This window comes from Rhipicephalus sanguineus, chromosome 4 (genome assembly GCF_013339695.2).
Source record: "Rhipicephalus sanguineus isolate Rsan-2018 chromosome 4, BIME_Rsan_1.4, whole genome shotgun sequence".
NCBI lineage: Eukaryota > Metazoa > Arthropoda > Arachnida > Ixodida > Ixodidae > Rhipicephalus > Rhipicephalus sanguineus.
The window spans coordinates 137364302-137372566 of record NC_051179.1 but is presented as its reverse complement, the minus strand read 5'-3'; the positions used below and the strand labels follow the sequence as shown (position 1 = coordinate 137372566).

Here is an 8265-nt window from a genome sequence, read left to right as displayed (position 1 = left end):
TAGATAGATAGATAGATAGATAGATAGATAGATAGATAGATAGATAGATAGATAGCGGGTGAGCGCTCGGTGGATGAGAACGAGGAAAGCACGCTGCACGCGCGTGCCAACTGCAGACGCTCCTGAGAACTTCAGTAAAAACTAACTACAGCGCCGAGATGCGCTGTTGTCAGCTCATACTGTAGTTAGTCACGCTATAGTCAATCACACGAGGTGCGCCGGCAGCTGCTTCGTTCGTTCCACTGCCCCGTCTAATACACTATACCGTAGTCTGTCCAACGTGAAGAAGGACAGGAAAAAAAACGACTCCACGCCGCGATAATGCCACCGCGCGTTGCCTGATGACCTGTTGCACAGCTGAGCGCCTGCTTCGCTAGCGCATACACTGTTCCGCCACCAGCCCAGCTGCCTGAAAACAGCGCAAAACCGCTTGGCCGCGCCAACGTGAAGTCACGTCCAACTGACCATGCGCGCCTTCGTTCAGTATTAAGCCGGCGGGCGGCGCCAGATGCAGGCATGGGGAGACAGAATGTTCGCACTGCCGATGAGGAAGCCGATTACCGGGAATGGCAGCGCGCTGCCAAACGAGACTGCTGGACTCCACTCGTTTAAAGTAGTCCACCACGTAGTGCGGCCCAGACAGCGAGAGGCAACAGTGCTGGACTGGGCTGGAACTTGGCATCACTGGGCATTGCTGCGTACAACTTAAAATCACTTGTCATCGTTCCGTATAACTTTGGATCACTTCGTGTGGCGAGGACCAGATGAAAACCAATCAGCTGCGCTGTGCTTATGGCTTTGCACCACTAGTGCAAGCTTCGCCCGGTTTTGTTTTGTTAACTCTTTAACATACCGCGGGATGGCGGCCTTAGTGCAAGTTCTCCGTCCAATCAGCGACGCTATTCTGGCAGTCTCATCAATTTCTCTGATAACGCTCTCCCCGTGCGAATAGAATAGCCTCAGCAACGGCGATTTAATGGAGCTAATCTCGGAGGCCAAGATAGCGGAGAGTTTGGCAAAACGACGCCGTAAGTACCGAGCGTTCGATTGGCATCGCTAATAGAGTACTGTACGTGAACGGTGCACTTTAGGTTCTGTACACGCGATAATATTTATATGATATTATGGGATACAAGGGTACGTTATTTACATTATAGGTGCTGATATCTGAGCGTCCCCAGATATGTGCTTTATTTTATATTCGCTAATATTTACTTCCTGCACCAGTCAGCAGTGTTGTTCTGATCAGCTTGAAGTGGTTACGATCATCAACATTAAACGAGTTATGGAGTCGCCCTCTATACGGAAACGCAGGCACGCTCCTTATATGTTTGGATGTCGGTGCTCTAAGAAAACAGCACGTGGAAGCCCCCCTGAGTATCTCTGTGAGTACTTTCGAAACAAGGACAGTTTTTACAGTGAAAATATGCGCTTAGACAAAAACGATGGTTGATCCCTCCGTCATAGGAATCGGAATAACACGAAAGTAAAGCGTGCCCTTACAGAAGTAACAGAATGTTTACTGTACATTGATATAAGAGAGTTTGTACAATGTAAATTGATGTCTGGCAGCTAGCAGCGTTTAATGCGGATGCACCCTCTTTGATGATTGGTGGTACATCTCCATCCCGACGCCTAACGTCCATGGTAAATGAATAAACAAACCCTTATGGTAGCTGTAGTTAACGGTGAAAGCGTAATCAGAGAACGAGGAGTGATAGCCAGAAGAGCGTCGCATATTGGACGCAGAACTTGGTCGCCATCCCGCGGCATGTGAAAATGATTGAACAGCACGGCCGGACTATAGGGAAACGCAAAGCGCGTCGTGCTGCCCCGGTAGCCCGGCCGCGTTTTAGGGGCGAAGCTCCTTATAGCGGCACCCGTTCGTCCCCGTCGTAGTAGTGTGTAACCAGTCTTAAAAACGGAGGGGGCGTGCACACATGAAGGCTCCCTAAAGACAATGCGCTGCGACAGTACGTGATATGTATCGCCCTCTCCTATCCTACGCTTCCCCCTCTTTCTCCTCTAAAAACACTTTCCTGTTAAAAGTCACAGTTTCGCCGCAAGGGCGAAGCTGTGAATGCGATAGCAAGAAATTGAAATGTCCCACGAAGGACCAGAAGCAGCTCGATACTTGAAGCGCGCCGCTGAAGCACAAAGAAGGACGCCCTAAAAGAACGCACAGGCATTCACAGGGCAAGCGTGAACTAACAACTGTCACAGTTGTTACATCTATGTACTTGAGAATCGCGCTGCATGTGTCCACAGTCGAGAATCGGACGCTCTGAGATATTTCTTTTTCTTTTAAACCGTGGCGCGTGGAGTGACCTCCTGCGTCTCCAGCCACACGGGGGCGTCTGATGCAAAGTGTGTCCGGTGTTCTTTGTTTTTAGGGGCGAAGCTCCTTAAGGCGGCACCCGTTCGTCCCTCGTAGTCGTCGTGGTCGTAGTAGTGAGTAACAAGTCTTACGCTTTGACCTCCAAGGTGGTGCCGGTGGGAGATTTCTCCTGTGCGTTGTTGAACAATAAAAAATTCGCAGCGTGCGCGTTAACTAAAAGCCGAATTCTTCTGTCTCTCATTCCCCATTAGCAGCCATTGGCATGTTCCAGTAGGAAACGTTAGTAGAAGTAGAAGTGTAAGTGTTAGCTAAAAGCCGACTTCTTCTGTCTCTCATTGCCATTAGCAGCCATTGTTTACCTCCAAGGTAGTGCCTGGTGAGATTTCTCCTGTGCGTGATTAAACAATAAAAATTTTGTTCAAAACGCCGTTGATTGATGAAATAAACCAACGAAAGACATCAGATGTTTTGTAAAAGCAGAACGAAAGAACGCCAGATGTTTTAAGTGCGAATGCACTTTATAAGCGACCCTGAATCCGCCGTCCCATAGCAACGGCGCGAGGAGCGGAGAGGAGCGTCTGTAGCAACGGCGCAGCGACGTGACGCCCCACGTGACTGCGCGCGCTCCGCCCTCCGCTCCGTGGCTGCGAGCGCCCCGCGCATTGCCTGTGGTGATGAAGGCCGGCGGCGAGACGCCGAACGAAAGCGTGCGAAGCGAGCCGAGCACCCTGAAGCCGATCGGGCGCGGGGACGCGCGATGCGTGAGCGAGTGCGGGCCCTCAAATTCAATCGGCCGGACGCGCGCTTCAAGCGAGACTTCCTGGACCGCAGCTTCGGATATAGCTGCGCGGTGTGCGATCGACTGTGGTTCGACAACAACCTGAGCCCCATCTCGGGCGTGCGCAACGCCGCCAACAAGTTGAACGCGTTGCGGGTTCTTTGGAACGAGTTCGGAAGACAGATCATCATCATCAGTAAAAGTGTTTTGCACTTAAAAACGGCCAGACCTCCGTGGGTCGGTTGGCGCGGGCTCTCTCGCTGCCGTCTCCTTCGCTCGGCTCTGCAGTTTAGTCGCGCGCGCCCCCTCATAGCATCACCCCGTGCTTCGCACTTCCTCATACTCCCCTTCGGGGAAATGCGGGTTTTTCTTAAAGTGTAGTAGTAGTAGATCCTCGCGCCGTTGCCGGTCCACCTCGCCCGTTGACGATCGGGCGAGGTGGACCGGCAACGGCGCGAGGACCCTGCCGTACGAGAGGTAAATCACACTAAAAGACATACTTTGCGGGCGATACACTCTAGTGGGCTTTCAACTTTTCGTCTTAATGTACATGATAAAGAAATTATTTCTACGAAAAACGCAAGGCACACCTTGAGCAATATGTTTCGTTTTGGGACGCTAAATGGAACCATGAGGCGATGCGAAGCCGGAGCACTTGCACGATCGCGTTCTGTTGGCTTTCGTTGGGCATGCTACCGACCTCGCGTCCTGGAACGCGCGTCCTGTCTTCCCTCTAGCCTTGCCTTTAATTCGCACAGGGCGAGCGGGGAATGCGGTCGCTCCTGGCGCTCTTTCGCTCGGGAGCGGACTTCTTCCTTGCATTTCACCGATCACAATTGATAATGAAGGGACCACGTAAACCAACAGTACAATAAAAGTTTGATGTTTAATATATACACGATGTTTCACACTCTTTATATTATGTACTGGGCGCATTTCACGGAAGAGTTTCACGGTTTACAGATGATTCCCTCCGTAGCTTCGCCCCACTCATCATCATTCACCCCGTGGATATGCTGTGATTTTTTTCCCTTCTACATCACGAGTGAGTATAGAAAAGGGCCACTTTTTCGTGCGCGTCTCAAGGGCAGTTTTCAAATTGAAAGAAAATTAGGAGCGTTGCGTGATAGGAAACACGCTCACGCTCCTCCGAGATTTGCTTACCACCAGCGGTACATGGTGTATATAAATAGCTCGCCGTTATTTGCGCATACGTGGCGCGTGGTTGAGTTGTCTAACGCAGCGTGCTGGGGAGCGAGGGGTTGCTGGTTAGAATCCGCGGTCGGGTAGTTCAGAATTTCTTTCTACGGCTCTATTAGATGCGAAACAGCTTTCGCTCGGGGCTGTGCCCGTCGTCGGTGGTGGCGTTCGGCTCCATTGCGCATGCGCCTACTCGCTCTCCCACTCGCCTCCTTTGCGCAGGTGTTCGGTCGCCTTCTCTCCTCTCCTCCCCCGCGCTGCAGCCAAAGCGCGATCGAATACAGCCTGTAACCTAATCCCTCCTCTCCCTCCCCTATTTCTTGCTTCGCTCCAGTTCAGATTTGTTGTAACGTCAACGTCGGCGCCACTCGTTCACTCGGCGCTGACAGAAGGCAGCGCACAAACACAACGTAATGATAACACAAAGAGTAAATAGAAACCTCACACACTAACGGAAACCCCGAGTGAACGTAACGGAAACTTGGTGCGTGCCCCCAATGCTGCTTCGCATCCCCTCATGGTTACCTTGAAAAGGAGATGGTGTAATTGTTTTTTTTGTGCCTTTTTATATAAATATACATATATATACATATCCGGGGAATGAAGGCGATGGTAAAAATCAGCCGAGAGTGTCCACATATTGCAATCTCAATAAAAGAAGCACAGAATTGTTCACAGGCGTTATTTGCTTGCAGAAAATGTACAGTGATTGCTTGTAGCGGGTGTTTGCCGCAATGGGGTATCCCCAAACAATTTTCTTGTATGAAATGCAGGCAGTCCCTGAGGGCGAACGATGTCACATGCACACTTACAGTGGGGCATATGAGAACGAAGCCTTAATTTCAGCCATAGCGCGGCTACAGCATATATGGACACTTGTAACTGCGTACACAAGTAACCGTTCTTGCCGGAACGTTACCAAACCTTTTAGAAAAGAATTCCTTAAAAAGTTAAGGAAATTGGCGCCAACGAAGACTTGTGCGCGCCATCTGCAAGATTTTTTTTTCATATAAGTTTTTGGACGTTGCATTATCTTCATTACTTAAGAGGCGTCGCACTCTGTTTAATCGGTCTCCTGAGCGAGCAGTTTTTACGCTGTCTTTTTTTACTCAATATATTAATTGGCTGGGCCTAAGACAAACAGGAGCATATGCCGTGCCTTCTTTTTGAACATAATTGTTAACGTTTCCTTTCCATTCTACTGAACTTACCCTTATCTAAAGAATCAAAACATGCCTATAGCAAAGCTTAAGACCACAGACTTCACAACTGCTGTGAGAAGACGCAGTGTACGAGGCGAAGCACGACGCATCGTGCACAGCGAAGGCGAACGAATATCACAGCGTTCACTGGACTAGCTATCCAAACGACAGCAGTAGACAAGGACTCGCATGACCTAGTAATCGCACTGAAAACAGAGAGCCGATTACATCAGGTAGCTACAAAGCGGGATAAAAACAATGTGCAGAGACCTCAATGGAAAGTTTTATTGCGTATCAATCTTTGGCATGTTCTCAAGCAATTTTGGCGGTAAAATCGTGTCTAAGGCAAGAGGCGTGGCACCTTGTCGACGAGAATACAGACGGCTTTGTACGAAACAAATAAAGTTGAGTGGCCGAACTTGAATTTGGGGGTGAACCTATATTTGCGGTCGATATGGAGGTGGGCAACATATCAGCCAGTTTACTGGAGAAGGGCGTCATTAACCGGTCAGCGTCCACAGGCGAGCGTCTCAGTGAGTGCTTTCTGGTACTCACCAACCATTACAGCTCCACGCCGGAGCAACAAGCTTCCTCGCGGAAGTGCTGGCTGCACACTCGCGTTGTAGCCGATGGCTGTTTATCAGTTCACAATCTAAGTTCACAATCCAAGCTTCCCTTGACAAAAACGACCGATGGGACAAACATGAATTGAAGCGCGTGCACCCAAGTCATCAAAGACAAGAAAGGCCAGGAAAGGTAGAAACGGCAGACCTGTTCAGCAAATTAACGTTATGCATTTGATATCGCTGCATGGTTGTGTGAGGCATTCACGTACTCGATATCATAGGTCGGCAAAAAATGTGGAGCTCACTCAGACTCACTCACGAAACATATCTTACCCTTAGAGCTCACTCGGACTCAGACTCACCAAACTTTTCCTCATCCGGACTCACTCGGACTCAGACTCACTATAATTTTTCTCAACCGGACTCACTCGGACTCAGACTCACCAAAATATAATTCACTCGAACTCACTCAGACTCAGACTCACGGCTCGATCTGAGTCTGAGTGAGTCGACTCATGAGTCCGCTAGCCTATAATTAGCCTTTTTCTACCATAATGTCAATGCTCTTTAACGCCAATATCTCGCAAAATCGGCGCGCTACTCAGCACCTTTTGATCTCGTACTTTCAAATACGAGTTATCTGACTTTGTAGTTCAATAAGGACCTTTTTATTGAATGAGATGACTAAAACACGAGATATTTTTATCAGTAACTTCCCGTGAAATGTTTGGGGGGAGAGGTCAAGGCGACTCCTCCCCCTCTCCCTCCTCAACTCACGCATCTGATCAATAAATATTGAGCTGACCTATGAACGGTAGCGCGTTGAAGTATGTGGGACTACACGTGAGTATAAATGTGAGCCGACATAAGGCTGATAGTAATGCTGAAGTTGAGTAGACAGGACCATAGGTCGGCAAAAAATGTGGAGCTCACTCATGCAATATATTTTGCCCTTAGGGCTCACTCGGACTCAGACTCACCAAAATTTTCCTCAACCGGACTCACTCGGACTCAGACTCACCAAAATTTTTCCCAAGCGAACTCACTGGGACTCAGACTCACAAAAACTTTACTCACCCGGACTCACTCAGACTCAAGACTCACGTCTCGATGTGAGTCTGAGTGAGTCGACTCATGAGTGAGTTTGCCGACCTATGCTCGATATACTCGTCAACGGAGCAGTTGGAAAGTTGCAGTACGTTGAGAAAGACATTCACGGATAATTATTCAAGAGTGTGTCGCGAATTTCCGCCTTGATTCGGGCATATCGCACGCAGTAAGATCCAGGAAAAAGGTTACTTTTAAGGGCTCGTTTTTGTTTGTTAGACACAATATTAATGAGAACTACCAGACAATAATGGCGAGGAAAGTATAGGGGGTGTTACTTGTAGTAATTAGGATATAAATGTGAAGAAAGTAAAGTGGACGAAAAGATAACATGCCGCCGGCAGGGACCGAACCTTTGACCTTCGAATAACGCGTCCGATGCTCTACCACTGAGCTACGGCGGCGGTCATCTTCCCGTCCGCTTTTAGGGGGTATATATGTGCATTTTAAACCTAGGAATGTTAGTCAGCGCCGATCGCAGCCATGGCGGCGAGTGTGGAACATTCTTTTTTCTGCCTTTACGAGCCGGCAGCTGACCAATAATCTTTCGCATACTACCCGAAAGCATCAAGTCTGCCAGAATGAGACCCTCGCTATGAATGAAGGAAAGAAGAAAGGGAAAATAGACAACCACCCGTTTGTAGCACGAAGCCACAAGGAAATTCATACGGATTTCTCAGAAATAAAGCCTCTTAGTCGCCGAAAAATTCGTCCTGGTCCGGGGTTCGAACCCGGGACCAACGCCTTTCCGGGGCGGTCGCTCTACCAATTGAGCTAACCAGGAAGCTAGCAATTGGCAGCGCGAGGGCGAATTCATCGACAACTCGAAGCAACTGGACATATATTGCAAATCAGTTCTGCGGAATCCCGCAAGGTGGCGCAAAAGGTAAGAAAGGGAAAATAGACAACCACCCGTTCGTAGCACGAAGCCACAAGAAATCCATACGGATTTCTCAGAAATAAAGCCTCTTAGTCGCCGAAAAATTCGTCCTGGTCCGGGGTTCGAAACCGGGACCAACGCCTTTCCGGGGCGGTCGCTCTACCAAATGAGCTAACCAGGAAGCTAGCAATTGG

The 8265-nt window shown here is 49.1% G+C and overlaps 1 non-coding gene across 1 annotated transcript; it reads right to left on the bottom strand.

Annotated features, from left to right (window-relative positions):
• Positions 1-7901: 7901 nt before the first annotated feature.
• Positions 7902-7975, bottom strand: Trnas-gga (transfer RNA serine (anticodon GGA)). The gene has a single exon. It is a non-coding gene; the product is annotated as a tRNA-Ser (tRNA).
• Between the last annotated feature and the right edge of the window lie 290 nt (positions 7976-8265).